General features: G+C 46.4%; 1 protein-coding gene across 5 annotated transcripts in view; it reads right to left on the bottom strand.

The window, feature by feature from the left end:
* Nucleotides 1-15966, bottom strand: part of RNF144A (ring finger protein 144A) — a 97111-nt gene that overhangs the window by 55897 nt on the left and 25248 nt on the right. The window contains exon 1 of one of the 5 annotated variants that reach the window (XM_074331656.1): nt 10425-10619. The exons of the other annotated variants lie outside the window; for them this stretch is intronic. The gene's annotated coding sequence lies outside the window, so the exon portion shown is untranslated. Of the gene's footprint in view, nt 1-10424; nt 10620-15966 lie in introns of those variants that run through there. 5 annotated transcript variants of the gene reach the window in all.

Raw genomic sequence — 15966 nt, 5'->3', positions numbered from 1 at the left:
TGTTGGGGCCTGGAGAAAGGTCTTCGCAGCCACCTCCAGGGCCGCACGCTGCACGTCACCACATGACCTGTTCCTTTACAGATGAGGAAACAGGGCCAGTGGCACACAGTGCATACCAGGCAGACAGCAGCCCCGGGCTCCCGAGTTCAGCAATCCCGCCCACACTCCACGCCTTCTGAGTCACGAGTGCGCTCTCTTCACACTCCGGACTGCGTTAAGTTTCCTCACTGACAAGTGAGGTCCTCACTTTCCATAGGACACGCTGGCTCTCTCACCGCCCTGATGAAAAGCAGACTGTAGGGACCCGGGTGAACTCGCTCCCACTCAACTCCTCTAACAAAACAAAAGTAAAGGCTCCTCCCGGCATGCCCGCCAAGCGTCAGAAACGGCCTTCTGCCAGGCCGCTTTAAAAAAATAAGAAAGCAGGCCAGATTCCGAGTACAGACCTGGAAACCTCAGAAGGCTGACTCCGCTATGAAGATACCCTCCCGAGGCACGGCTGTGCGTCTCTACTTCCCTGACCCACCCGGGCGCAGACACGGAAAAAATAAAAGTAAAGGTCTCAATGAGCAAAAACCCAAAACAACACACCATTCACTTTTCCTTCTCGTAAGTACATTTCCATTCCGTTTTCCAGAGGCCTCAACTGTCATAACACAACCTCCAAAATATTAGAAGCAATCTGTACATTTCTGAGGCAAAACTGATTTTCCAATCTCATACTGTGAGGGCTGGGAGGTCATAGGACACAAAGGGCTACAGAGAGGAAGTGACCTCGGGGCAAAAATGAGTGATCTGGGCTTGAGGGCAGGTACCTGAGATCAAAGACCTATTTCAGGACTCCAGGGAATGCTCCCACCACCCTGCTGCAAACGGGGCCCAGGATCTGTTTTCTTAATTAACAAACAACTGTGCAAAGGTTCTGTGTTTACCTTCCATTTCCCCATCCCACTGCTCAATTCCTCTACTTCCTTTGCACATTAACTCCAGGCAACCCCTAGACCTCCCATGGGGAGAGCAGGGGGAAGGTGACAGGGCTTCCTAAGACTCCAGACTCGTGAATGCAAGCTCCCTGCAGCTCCAGAACGGCTGGGACACGCCTGATGTGCAAGACGACAGACCTGGCACTTTAACCTGGGATGGAGGCCTGGCTGCTCACGGAGAGAGCTGTGTATTTGGAATAAGCCAGTGGGGTACTTCAGCGGGAGTGCCACATGTCCTCTGCTTTCAGGGGAGGAGCAGGCAATACTGCTGAGCAGTGACCTTGAGGCTCACGCAGGCTCATGTACAGTATAACTTAGGGAGACTGGCCATTGCATAAGACTTAACTCTTAGCTTAGCATCCTGCAGACAGGGCCTGCTCTAGGCCTTGATCTTTTCACAACCCCCCCAGCGTCACTCTGCACCCTGACCCCCAACCCAGGTCATGACCCAGATCCATTACCCCACCTCTCCTTCAAGGGTTCTGAGGAAAGTGACAGCTTCTTAATGACATTTTCATCCTTTAGGGCATCTAACGTTTGTTGTTTGCTAAGAAGGAGCTTACGATACATATGCTGAGTTGAGCTGGCCAAGAGCACATGCCCAGCGCACCCGACCGCAGTGGAAGCAGGCCGGAGATGGAGCCCGTCACACCTGGAAGCCCAGGATGGGCCAGTCACGGAAGAAGCCTGCATCGCGAGCTGGTCCTCTCTGCACCTTTTTCCTCATGTGCCAAATGGGTGAAATGCCTCCCTCATAAGGTGCCTGAGGAATAAATCTGGTCAGGGGCACAAAATGCCGCACCTGGACAAGGGACATCCCAACAAATGCCGGCTGTCTCAGTAAATCAGGCAGGTCATTACAGAGGGTCAACACGAACCTGAAGGGGGAAGGAACTTTGAAAATTAAAAGAAAAGAAATAAAACACTAAATCTCCCTAATACTTAATATAAAGTCATCACATCCTAATGCAAGTATTTTTAATAAGCTATCAGTGTGGTGGCCACCCTTCCCTGTCCTGGGTGCTGACAAAACTGCCCTTTTCAGCACATGGGTGACAGTTACAACCCACGGGGGTGCTGCAGGTGAGGCCACAACTCCAAGGTCGTCCAGGTTAATGTCCATGAAGGTTAAAGGAGCTGGTAAAACACCCACAGTGAGCTCTGGTGTGTGGCCCGAGGGCAGCAGGAGGCCTGGCCCGCCTCCGTCACGGGGCATGTACACGTGTGTCAGGCCCCCAACTCCGCTTCTGTGCCAGCAGGAAGGCTGGCCTAGAACCGGGAAGGGGCCCCAGGAGCTGCACGGAGACTCGGGGTAGAAGGGAAGAGGGTCCTGAGTCCTCTAACCCAGCTCAGATCACACACGATGTCAGATTTGGGGAAAAAAAAGTTCTGCCAAAAAAGTGCCTCCGTTGGTGCTTTGGCCCGTGGTGTCTGGAACAGACTAGAACCCTGCGGCTATAACCACCTGCACCAAGCTGCCCACCAACCCCCTCAGCACGCTCCTGCCGAGGTCCACAGAAACAAGGCCTGACCGGAAGAGCAGCCAGCCCAGCACCCGTGGGAAGCCCATTATGGCCACACGGACATTTCCAGAATAGTGGGCGAGGAGGCTTTGGCGCGGCACAAACGGCCACATCAAAGTCCTAGGAACTTGCCGCCATGAGACAGGAAAGAGGCTGCCACGTAATGGGCTGAGGGCGGGAGTCACAGTCTGACCTTCGCAGTTCCCCAGAGGGACGTGGAGCTCCACCAGCCACTTCCTAAGTGGGTCACACGGGTCATTTTCTCAAGGTACATGCTGAGAAGTCTACGGGTAACTACACCATTGGAACTGGAACTTTCTTTTCACTAGGCTGCTTTACAACTGATTTTTGCTCTCCCAAACTGGGTGACAGTCGAGGGAAAAGCGTTCCTTCCGTGGAAAGAAAGCACGTAAGGTTTGTCCTCTGCTCGTGCGTCTGTCTGCTTGTGCTGTCACTGTCGTGGTCACAGCAATTAGGGAGCTACCTGGGTTTGTCCTTAAGCCCTTCCTTTTCACCTTCTGGACCTTTCCCCAGGGTGCAGCAGTACAGAGCAGTGGACCAGCAAACGGGATTGCCGGGCAAGGTGGTTGGTGACCGAGTTCCAACTTCCTGGGAAGGAGTGTGCCTGGTACCCCATGGTGGCCGTGACAACAGCCGTTCCACAAGACTGCTGCGTGTGTCCATCTGTCACCTTCCAGTGCAACGTGACACATGCCCTCCGGTGCTCCATATGCTTCCTGGAACTTCACCCTGCCTCCCCACCCCAGCCTGACACTACCTGAGGGGTACAGCCCAGCTCAGGTGGTCTCCGCTGCAGCCTCCAGAAGAAAAGCTGAGAACCCAGTACTGGTTTCTAGAAATCGACAAACTGGGATGAGGTGGTGGGAGCGAGGAGAGAGATGCCCACAGCACCCACAGGCGATACCCAGTTCAATGATTAGCAAAGGGATGGAAGAAATGAGGATGTTTATTTTCCTTAAAATGAAAGCATTTGCAGAGGTGGCGCTCAGCACACACCTTCAGGTGTTCTCTGGGATTGCCAAAGGGGCCCAGAACTAGAAGGCCCAAACCCTACGGGTTTAGAGAAATCACAGTGTCACGCAACCCCATCAGCACTGCCGGGGGCCAGCTCCGTGTGAGAGACTGCAAAGCTGCTTGGGACAATCTGGGACCACACCCCTGAGGCCCCCACAACACTCTCTGCTCATTAAGTCCTTTGGGCCAAGGGCCACCAATGCCACGGTGGACACCGGGTAGACCAGGCTCCCTGAGGAATCAGCGTCAAGCTTCCTCCAATCACAGCCTTCCAAGCAGCCGTCCTGGGCACCACACACAAAGGAACCTGAAAGGAAATTTGCAAAATGCAGGTCTCTCATCCAGCACACAGTTCCTCAGTGCATTTGATCCTGCAGGCGCTCTCTATGCCCCAGTAGATGCAGGGCCTTCCCCGCTGAACTCACAGTCCAGTTGCAGCTGAGTGCATCCGTGATTGCAGGGAGGAGGGAAGAGGCTCCAACAGACACAAGCATCGGGCACAGAGGACGGGCTTCCCACCAGCCTGGCTCTCAGGACAGGCTCCCTGCAGACACTTGACCGAGGGGAGGGAGTGACCCGTGAGCAGTCACACCCTGGCCTCCAGGCAGGTGTATGCTGGGGACCCAGGAGTAGAGGCTGCAGCTCGGTCATAAGCTGCCTCCTGGGTTAGACGGAGTCTGAACTTGGCCCCTGAGGCCCTGGGAGCCAGTGATGGGTTTTGAACACAGAGTATCTTCCCAGGTTTGCCACTGTAGAATGATTGTTCTGCAGCAATAAGGGGTGGACGAACCAGTTAGAGCTTTGTGCAGATGAGTAAGAATTGGAGGCGGCCTCCGCGATTTCCATAGTGTGTGTATGTGGTTGAAGGCTATCAGAGACTGCACGAGGGAGGGGACTATAAACCACAGCGCCTTCCAGAAGGGTGACTCTGAGGTGGAGCAGCGTCCCCAGGTGCCAGGTCATTAAAATACAGCATGTTTAAGGATATACGAGGTGTGGTCAAAAAAAAATACAGTGAATGTTTAAATAAAATAATGTATTACAGTAAAAGACACATTGCCATTAAATCCCCCTCAAAATACTCCCTCTCACTTCGAACACACTTATCCCATCGTTCTTGGCCACTTTCTGAAGCAGTCCTGGAAGTCCTCTTTCCTGAGTGTCTTTAGTTGTGCTGTCATGGCTGCCTCGATGTCCTGAATTGATTCAAAACATTTACCTTTCATTGTCATTTTGACTTGGGGAAGAGCCAAAAGTTGCACGGTGCCAGATCCAGTGAATAAGGTAGATGAGGGCACACCCTAATGTTTTTATTTGACAGAAATTTCCACATACCAAAAGTGATGTGTGACATGGAGCCTTTCCGTTGTGATCACGAAATACGGTGAATGCTGCTGCCAAGTGCCCACCAACAGAAAAGCAGGGATCTTCAATACGGGAAGTAGCGTGTTGAACCTTAGTAACAGTGTGTGACAAGTTTCAACTTGTTCAGTGCAGTCAGTCGGGTGTGAGCTACGGTTGAGAGAAGATGTGTTTTAAAGTGTGCGGTAAATCATCCTGCATCATGACAATTCTCCGTGTCACATATCGCTTCTGGGACGGCAATTTCTATCAAATAAAAAACATTACAGTGTGTCCTCATCCACCTTATTCACCAGATCTGGCACCATGTGACTTCTGCTCTTCCCCAAAGTCAAAATGATTCAGGACATCGAGGCAGCCATGACAGCTCAACTAAAGATACTCATGAAAGAGGACTTCCAGAACTGCTTCAGAAAGTGGCAAGAACCATGGGATAAGTGTGTTCGAAGCGAGGGGGCCTATTTTGAGGGGGCTTGATGGCAATTTACTATCATACATTATTTTTTTTTTTAATTTAAACACTGACCATATTGTTTAATCACACCTCTACCTGGAGTCAGTAGTGAAATGGAAAGACTTTCTAAGATTCGGGAGACCCAGACGCGAGACCCAGCTGCAAGTTACATTCACAAGCTCTTGAGCGTTTGCACAACCCCTGGCAGCCTCTGTGTCATCACCTGCAAACTGGGGGTCAAGACAACTGCCCTACTTCTCACAGGATGGTCATGGGGATCAAAGAGGTGACCTACACACATGAAACGCCAAAGTAGGGGGCATACAAATGACAGCACGTGGCAGGGACCTGGAGGTTCCTTCCACTCTTAACACCCCTGAATCTCCAGTTCAGTCACTTCACAACTATGCCTGGTACCTACCACATGCCAGACACAGAGGACACCAAAACAGTCAAGGGAGGTGCCATCCTCAGGAGCACACCGGAAAGTAAATGGCTTTTACTGTGTGTCTTATCCCAGGGAAACAGAAACAAGAAAGGAATCTGCTTATTGGCAGCCAAGACTCCTTGGTGTCAGACACAATCCTCCATGAAACAGACCCCCCTGAACATGAAATCTGCGCTATTCTGGCACACCCCATAAGCCTTAAAAAGGTTTGGAGGGGCTGCCTCACTGTCAAAGGCCCCAGATGCCCATGGCCATGTGATATTTTTAGAGCTGCTTTCGGAGCCCAGAGCTGTACGGATTTTGTACTCACTCCGAATTGAACTAGTATTTAGGTGTCTGATTATAGCTGCAAACACACTTCTTATTCCAGCATGTGGTTGGAGCGCGGGACGAGGAAGCAGCTTTGGAAATTTACAGCCCAGAAATAGCATGTGGTCTGTCTGCTTGAATCGATCCCTATGTGACCAACACTGAGGAGACCAGCAAAGGGCCTGAAGCAAACGAAAGACCGAGAATAGAACCAGGCTTTTTGCATTCAAATCCCTGTTACGGGACACTCAACAGGCTTTTCCATGGTCTGGGAGACCTCCAAGGGTTAGCGCAGCAGACCCAGGGCTGGGGCTTCAGAAATCTGTTTAGCACATTGGAGCAACCCAACCAAAACATCTAGACATGATCTGGATTAAAGGGAAATAATTAAAAGTGGAAAAGTGCGAATCACTTCCTAACTAATTCTTCCTATCTGAAGTAACAACTTGACCTGGTGTGGAAATGAGTGATTGGTGGCAGAAGGCCTACAAGGGACAGAGAAGAACTGAACTCTGGTCCAGTCACCAGCCAGCCTGAGACCCCTTGTGGCTTCCAGTTACTCCTTTGATGAAAGGTGGGGTTAAATGCGAAGGACTTTTTGTGGGCTCTGTGGTCCTCTCACTTTACCTGGGGGTCAAGCTTGTATGGGCCCCAGGTTTCCAAAGGTAGTCCCAATCTGAGCCTTGGCTGAATTCTATTTCTATTCATTTTTAAGACATCGGCTTTCATAAGACTTCTTTGAAGAAAGGGTCACTGCACCAATACGTCCCAAAAATAATTTTGGAAACCACTGTACTATGCGAACTCCATGATTTCCCATAAGCCAAATGTCTACAATTCTCTATCAAGACACATCCACGTTGCCCTGCAGTGAAACATTCAGGAGAAAAGGGACTATGGATGTTGCCCTGACAGGGTCTGGTCCAGGGCCACAGACACCTAACACACACATCTGACAACGAAACCCCCTAACACACACATTGATAACGACACCCGCAGCTATCCCAGAATTTTAAGTCACTGAGAAAAACACAGGACGAGGTTTCTTCTTAAAATAAATACACCATTGATCTTTTTTATCGTTTTAGGCGGGAGTAGGGGAGGTTGGTGTCTCATTATAAATTTGACACATTATAGAAAATAAGGGTAAATGAAATTATAGAATAAAAAGTAAACCTAGAATATCATCCTGACAGTTACTACTTTTAACTCTGTTGTACTCTGTTTGTTTGTCTTCATAACATATGAAGGAGTCCCTCGTCGACACACAGGTGAAATCTGGATCATTCATCTAGTCCAAACTGACCAACACATCCTTCTTTACACTCACACTTGCAGCGCGTACTTTGCTGACAGTCTGCACAGCAGTCAGGAATATCTTCCAAGCAGGGAAGGGGCCATCACCCTGTGAGGCCCCGAATACTGAAATGGGCGTAGAACCCAAGAACAGCCGTGGCCTCAGTAACAACAAAGACACATGACTTGAAAACACAAATGGCAGACGCCTGCTTCTCTCAATATGGTGAATTAGATTCTGGAAAGGTCGCTCACCCTGGAAAATAACTAAAGCCCAGTTAAAATATTGAACTTAAAAAAAAAAAAAAAGATCAGCACACCTAGTTTACAAGTCTAAGTCACTGATGGTGTTCTAAGGCTTTAGACTTGATGTATACATTTTTCAGCAGTAAAATTTAGTAGGTAAAATTTTAGCAGTAGCTACTAGGAGAAGAGAAATAGGACATACAGCTGCCAACTGTAAAAGGAGAAAATGGAATAAGGATACAAAGAAACAAAAATGTACTTTAGAAAAAGTTTTTTCAAAAGTTTAAAAATAATTGGGATAAAAAATCCAACTTTATTAAAGATCAGGAGATGAGTAAATTTGATTGCCAAAAGAAAGAATGTTAAAACTGAATTTTAAAAAGAGAGACATGTACATAAAACCATACAATACATTGGAAAGATTGTAAGTCAAAGGATAGAGAAAGGTGATCCAACCAAAAGAAAGTTTTTGGGGGCAGACGGATGGGTCAGTTGGTTAGATTGCGAGGTCTTAACAACAAGGTTGCCGGTTCAATTCCCGCATGGGATGGTGGGCTGCACCCCCTGCAACTAACAATTGAAAACGGCGACTGGACTTGGAGCTGAGCTGCACCCTCCACAACTAGATTGAAGGACAACAACTTGGAGCTGATGGGCCCTGAAGAAACACACTGTTCCCCAGTATTCCCCAATGAAAAATCTAAAAAAAAAAAGAAAGAAAAAGAAAGAGGACTTCAAATAATTTTAAAAGCCAATAGAAAACTAGATAGAAATCTCCCAACAAAGAAGTCACTAGGTCTTGTTTTCAGCTGAGTACTATCAAAATTTCAGAAGCAGATAACTCAAATCATATGCAAAATTTTGCAAGGCACAAGGGAAAAAAAAGAAAATAGAAAAAAAAATATTCCCTCTAAATCAAACAAAAGCAGTTAAAAGAAAAAGACAAACCAACCTCACTCATGAGTAAAGAAACAAAAATTTAAAACAAAATACGAGCAAATAGAACCCAGATGTTCATCAGATGTGTATTTAGGAAGAAAAAAACAAAAAACAAAAAAGAAAAGTCGAACAAGCTAAATTTATTCTAGGAGTACAAGGGAATTTACCACTGGGATAATCCATACATTTAACGTAATATAGTAAGAGGGAAATAGTGGAGCCCATATGGGTTATCCTAGTAGATGCAAAACAGCTTTCTATAAAATTCAACATGCGTTTATGATTAAAAACATAACTCTGCCAAACAGATATATAAAGGAACTTACTTACCCTAATGAGGGACATTTGGAAAAAAGTGACAGCAAACATCATTCTTAATCAAATTAGAACATTCCTTATAAAGATCAGGAACGAGAAAACGGTATCTTCCATTGCTCAATTCAACACTGTACTATAGGCCCTAACTCAAACAGGAAAACAAGAAAAAAAAAGAAAATTGAAAAGAAATAAGCAGTACTGTAATTATTCACAAATGGACTTTTTAAATGTAGGAGGAACTATAAACAAAATATTACAAATACTAAAGGTTTAATAAAGTGGCTGGATGTATGATCAATATACAAGTATCAATTACATTTTTATACCCAAGTAAATACGCCTCCTAAGGCACTCCAAAACTAAGGCACCTAAGAAAAAACAAACATATGCTGCATGTATCTAGGTGCATACAGGAGTTAAGACTTATGGACAGAAAAGTATAAAGCTTTACCAAAAATAATTTGTAAAGGCAAATAGTATGGATAGCAATACAATGTTATAGATAGCAGGACTCAATATCAAAAGTCAGTTCTTTCTAAACTGACCTAGAGATTTAATACCATCTAAGCAAATTCCCAACAGGGTTTGTTGTTTGCATTTTTCTTGTTTGCTGTTGCTGTTTCATAAGCTCTGAAATTTCTATAGAAGGGCAGAAGCCCAAGTACAGCCAAACGTCACAAAGACAGAAAAGGTGAGGGGGCTAGCTAGTAAGACTTAGGAGAGAGCTACAGCAATCAGAGCAGCACTGACTGACCCAGCTCTTAAGACTTACTGATGTCACGACCCTTTCAATAGAGAGGACATCTTTCATGTCTTGTCCTATAAAAGAATAAGAACCTTCCTCACACCATGTGCTTTTGATTTATTCTCTATTCTACTGGACACTTTTTGATGCCAAAAAAAGGGGTGGGGGGGACTGTGAGACGCTTCCCCCAGCGTAGCCCCCTGTTTAAAGATTATGAAAGGTGACTTTTTCCCATTTTGGCACAATTTATATACAAAACTCCCTGTTTCTCGTTAATCCTTACATTCTCCACTTACACAGTGGAGAAGTCACAGTATGGTCTTCATTCTGACTTTTCCAAACCCCAAACTGCAGATTTTCTTTCTGGGGCTACTGGTGAAAAGATTCCACTCTCTGGTGCTCCCTTCAGCTTGCACCAGTACTGAACTCAAATTTGCCCAAGAGGATCCAGAACAAGATGACAAAGTGCTGTGTGGTCACCTGCATGACCTACATGTCCAGGCACAGATGCCCAGAGCCCACGGGCCCTGCTCCTCTCCCCACATCAACCCCATCCATTAATGGACTTCACGGTGATGTTCCTCAACTCTGCAAATAATTCTTCATATATAAATACATATACATGGCCCCTCCCATAGCTGGGCACAGTTACTACTAGGGCTCAAGATATCTTTAGAAACCCATAAAGCACCAGCCAATACCCCTTAAAGGGCTTCTCCCAAAACTCCAACATCCAGAGATGACCCCATCTCACCCCCGCACGCACCTGCCCATCGGGATCCTGTGTGTGTCTTGCAATCCGAAATAACTTCCACTCGAAACAAAGACGTTTTCTAAGATTTCCTAATCCTCCCTGATTTGCTGGTGCTGAGTCCCCCCAAGACCTTCGTTATCAGGCAGAAAGGTCATGAGACCTGGACGGTGGGCATTCTGGGTTTGTTGCAACTCCACCTATTACCTACCAGGTGCATGGTCTTGCCCAAGGCACTTTCAGTCTTAGCTTTCTCACCTGGGTGATGGGAAGAACAACAGCGATAATCAGAGGGGAGCTGTGTAAGCTAATGAGATAGTGGTGCACCTGGAAGTTCATTTATAAACACCAAAGTGATATGCAAGTGACTGCTATCGTAATTAGCAGCTACTTAAATTATTGCATCTCTCTCTGGACATTTAGACAGTGGCTTCAGGAGCCTAAGATTAAAACCAAACTCCTTTCTCTCCGTGCTGGCATGGAATACATCCCTTAGCCAGATCCTCCAAATTCCTACAGCCCTCCCTTGGAATCGGAATCTCCGTCCTCAGAGGACAAAACATGCATGGCCATGGAACGCCCAGCCCTCCTCACAGCTGTGAGCAAGGGCGCTTCCTGTCATCTTGTTTGTATCTTCTGTGGTTTCATGGTTCAGCGTGGGTGCGACACACGTACACTCACCAGTCTTCTTTCCCCTTTCCTCGGGTCCCAGGAGGCTGCAGCTGATCATTTATATCATTTGCTTTTAGTTCTTAACTAGTAACTAACATTTGAGTAACTACTATCTGAGAGATATCTGCCCTCCCATGTTTGCAGCACGATTCACAACAGCTAAGGTATGGAGACAATCTAAGTGTCCATCGAGGGAGGATAAAGAAAATGTGAGATGTCTGTAGCTATATCTATCTATCTACATATATATAATGGATTATTATTAGCCTCTAAAAAGAAGGACGCCCTGCCATTTTCAACAACATGCATGCACCCAGAGGGCATTATGCTCAGTGAAACAAGCCAGACAAAGATAAACACTGCATGGTCTCAGCTGTAGGATCGTTGTACAGTTTAACTGTGTTACAAGCTGATTCATACCTCAAACAAGCTTTAAAAAAAATAAGTTAATAAAACTAATTAGTATTTCTCAAAGAAAAAAAAGATTTGGATTTTTTTTCTCCTGAAGTTTGGGGATCTATAGATAAAATTCATCTACATGTATAAGGCCCAGTTCAAGATCAATTTTGCTCCAATTTTTCATTTTTATATACATAATAACTTTCTTCATTCGTTCACATAAGCACATAGATGAGACCAGATGGTGTTTTGTAAAAATGAAACAGAATTCTTCACAGTCTTCCACTTATATGCCAAAAACTCACATAGAAATGAAATAAAAACGAGTTTTAGACAATTTCATCAGTGGAACTTTTTACAAAAGAAAACCATTGGAAACTTCTGGACCCTCACAAGAATGAGTTACCAAGATGTCAGTCATCCAAGCCCCAATTTCTGGGTAGTGTATCAAGAGATAGACTGAGACTCTAGAAGTAGCTTAATTGTATTTACTACTTTTTCATAGAAGGCACCTTGCTTAAACCAATATACTCAGAGAAAACTTGAAAAAATAGTGATTTAAATGCACCTTCCCATATAAAATATCTTAACGCATGATTTTATTGTAATGCCTCGATTATGTTTGTCCATAATACTTGCATATTTAGCTCAGCCCAATAACTTGAGATAAAGACAGTTTTCACTGTCACTTCAAGCAGCCAATGCGACCTCTTTTCTATCAGAAAAGGTTTCATCTTATTTTTAAATTCAAATAAGTGTGTAGATAGATAGATAGATAGATAGATAGATAGATAGATAGATAGATAGATAGACTTTTTAAAACATTGAGAAATAAATCATGGGACACACAAAAAATAGATTATTAAAATCAGTAAAGTCAGGATTAAAATGAGATTGAGGTAACTGAAGTATGTTATTCACCTTATAACAAGTTACAATGACCAGACACTAATGGTTCCCTCATTGGTATTTAGTCTAGCAATGTTAAGTGTAGCTAAAATCGTAAGTTATTTATGGAAGTATCACAGGAGGCATGAGATTCCGTTGGTAAATGTGTCTATGAAGCTTTGTTGTTAGGCTTTGGGTACAACCAAAACAGCACTGAATTTTTAAAGTCAGAGGGGAAAGTACCTTAATTTTGTTAAGCTGCATGATCAAACTTGGCCTTTTGACTCTTTCCCTGCTTTCCGTCTTCTCTTCCACAAGAAATGGGTCCAAATAAATGGGTCCAAAACACATTTGTTTTGTTTTAATCCTCTCCCTCCCCTTCACTAATGGTCATGGTTCTCCACCAGCCACAAGACAGGTCCTAACTACAAATGCTGATGGTCCCGCACAAGTGGTCCCAGGGCTGCCTTTACGTCTCTTTTCTCTCCACTGCAGCCTCAAAAATGTCTTAGTTGGGAGGGAGCCCCTCATACACAGCACCCATTTCTTAGCCACTCGGTTTTGCTCTGTCCTGTGCCCAAAACCATAAAAGCAGAAACCTGCCTGTTTTCCTCTTCTCCCCCTCACAGTCCTTGCATTATAACAGATGCTCATTAAATTTCTGCTGCTCCACCCCCTGGCGGAATCCACCGTGTCCTAGAGAACAGGCACACTCTTTCCTTTGTAGTTATCAGGCCACTTGAACTTGGCATGTGGAAACACCAAGAAAACTGGCCTGGCAGAAGACTTGACAACAAAGCTTAGAGGAAAGCACATACATGAAAATGACCCGAGGCTCTCAAAACAAACAGAAAAGGAACCCAAAAATGTGAAAACAAAGACACTGCAGCTCTCCTGATATAAATGCGGAAAATGTGGTCGTTCTGAGCTATTTTAACAGAACCCTCAGCCATAGCACCTCAGAACAGCACCTTTATGTGTTTCCATTTCTAAAAATATTGTTTAGCTACCTCAGCGACACTGAAACCACGAGAACGAAAGCAGGGTACTGATATTTTCGATTCTGGTTAGTGTTTTGAACGACCTTTGCCTTAAAGCTTCACTAGCTAGAAGCAGAGTGGCCCTGGGCAGTCTCCACAGCTGCAGCTCGGCAGACGCTGGCCACCCTCAGCGCTCAGTCAAGGCCAAGGCCAAACTAAAGTTTCTCCACCGAAGAGTTTTTTGTGTGTTTTGTTTTGTTTTGTTTTTACTGATGACATTCTCCACTTGAAGAAAAAACACAAAACAAAACCATCTTTCAGATTCAGCTGCTTCAGTCAGTCACAGGAGTATGACTTGGGTGGTTTCTATTCCACGAAGACTGTTTCTCTTTATAACTCCTAAGCATTTAAAAATATCTGCGCTTGTGCTGGAATGTCATTTTCTGGTATTTTGGCTTCTTCCACATGAATCTTTTGTAACTATGAACCATTTCAGTTCTTGGAATTTGCTGGAGAGAGAGTCCCAAAGGGATTGTCCAGGGACGCAGCGTGGGCAGACGCAGCAAAAATGCCCAGCCCCCCGGGCCCGGCGGTACACCGTGCCAGGGTTTACGCCTTCCCTCCTACCTGAGGAGGCCGTGTCTTTCTGGGCCAGTAAGTACACTGCAAAGAGGCAGTAACCCCAAAACATTCAAGTTAAGGTTTTTTGTTTTTTTAAAAAAAGGTTACAATGCACTTAGTATCCAAGGTATGTGAAAAAGGGAGGAACAGCCTCAAATGTTCAAATACCAACGTTCCATGTCCTCCTCCCCCACCACAGTGATGGCAGGGATGCAGACTGCCATGTGACTCAGCAAAGAGATGTGTCAGTCACATGTTAGCAATATATTCCCAGGATCACCAAAGGGGCGTGCTGGTCCTATGAGTACATGGTCAGGGGTTCAGGAAGATTTCTCAAGCTGCTCCTTTCAAAGTGTAGAGGTGAGAAGTGCGCGGGGTGACGAGGATGTGGGCTACAGGGAGGGCCAGAGTGCCAGGTCCGCACACAGCGTCTGCCAGCACCGCCGTCTCCCCAGCCTCTTCCTGCAGCATCCCAGACCTCTCCTGCACCTCCAATCCATCCATCGTCCAGCCCCATCGCCTCCTGCACCTCCAACCTGCCCATCGTCCAGCCCTATCACCTCCTCACTCCTGATGTCCTCTCTCCTCACGCCACTGTCTTAATGTCTGCGTGACCAGTGCCATCTCTGTCCTGCATCCACTGTCATTTAATGCCACCCTTTCATTTTGCCCCTTTCCACTCGGCCCAAGGATAATTCAGTTCTTGGCCTACTATGTCCCTTTAATTCCCCAGCTGAGGTGTCTTGAAAAACACACTCACACTGATCCGGGCCTACAGGCTGTGGCCACTAGCTGCCAGGTGACCACTCTGCAGGTCCCTCTTTCCAGAGGACTTCTCACGCCTTCCCTTGTCCCCTCAAACTTCCAATCCCTCCTCTGCCATAGCATCAGCTGGTGACTCTGTTTCCTATTTCCCAAAGAAAACAGAAGCAATCGGAAGAAAACTGTAGCTCCTCCTCGGAGCGCCCCCTCCCCAGCACCCCCCTGAGGGTCCCGGTCCACCCCCAGCAGGAACTAACTGCCTGTGTGCATCTCCTATCGCAAATGACTCCCCCTGTGCACAAATGCACCCCTCTCCTACCCAAGAAACTACCTCAGCCACCCTCGGTCCTTATTAATTTTTCGTTCCCATCAGCATAAACATACGAATGCTAAACATGAAGTGTCAACACGAATCCTCTTGGCCTTATTGACCTCAGCGGACCCCACCCCATATTCTGCTCCCCTTTGCGGCAAAGCCCTACACAGTTGTCGACAACCCCCGTCTCCGTCTGATTCCTCCCCTCCATCCTTCCCTCCACACCCACTCCACTCGGGCTTTTGCTGCCAGGGCCACCAGTCACATGGCATTGTACTATTTTGACCAAAGCCACCCATGACATGCAGAGCTCCGATCCAAGAGGCAATTCTCAGTCATCGCCTCGCCTGGCCCATCTGCACACCGAACGCAGCTCCTCACTCTGCCCTTTTGAAATGATTTCATGGGGCTTCCAAGACTCCACACTCTTGGTTTTCCCTACATCTCTGGTCATTCCCTCTTGGTCTCCACTGCTGGCTCTTCCTCTGGACCTCATGAAGCTGGAATGTCTCAGGGTCCAATCCTTACAACTTTCCTCTCACGGGGATCTCATCTGGTCTTATTCCTTTAAATACCAGCGATCGGCCAAAGACTCCCACGCTGTCTCCAGCTCAGATCACTGCCTGCAGCTCTCAGATCTGGATGTAACTGCCCACTCAGCATCTCCATGTGGGTGTCTCACAATCTCAAACTCAACATGCTCAAGACTGAACTTCTAATCGCTCTTTGCACCAAAGCTTCTCCACCTGCAGCCTTCCCCCTCTCAGCTAGACGAAGTCGTCACCAACACCATCTAGTTATCCAGGCTAAACTCTTTGCCATCAGTGCAGACCCTTCCCTCCCTCTCACACCACAGCCATTCTGCCGGGACAGCACAAGGGCTCAATCTTCAAAACATATCCAGAATGGGCCCACTTCT

This window comes from Rhinolophus sinicus, linkage group LG05, assembly GCF_036562045.2.
Source record: "Rhinolophus sinicus isolate RSC01 linkage group LG05, ASM3656204v1, whole genome shotgun sequence".
Classification (NCBI taxonomy): domain Eukaryota; kingdom Metazoa; phylum Chordata; class Mammalia; order Chiroptera; family Rhinolophidae; genus Rhinolophus; species Rhinolophus sinicus.
The sequence above is the reverse complement of the archived record's forward strand: the minus strand, read 5'-3'. Positions and strand labels throughout refer to the sequence as shown.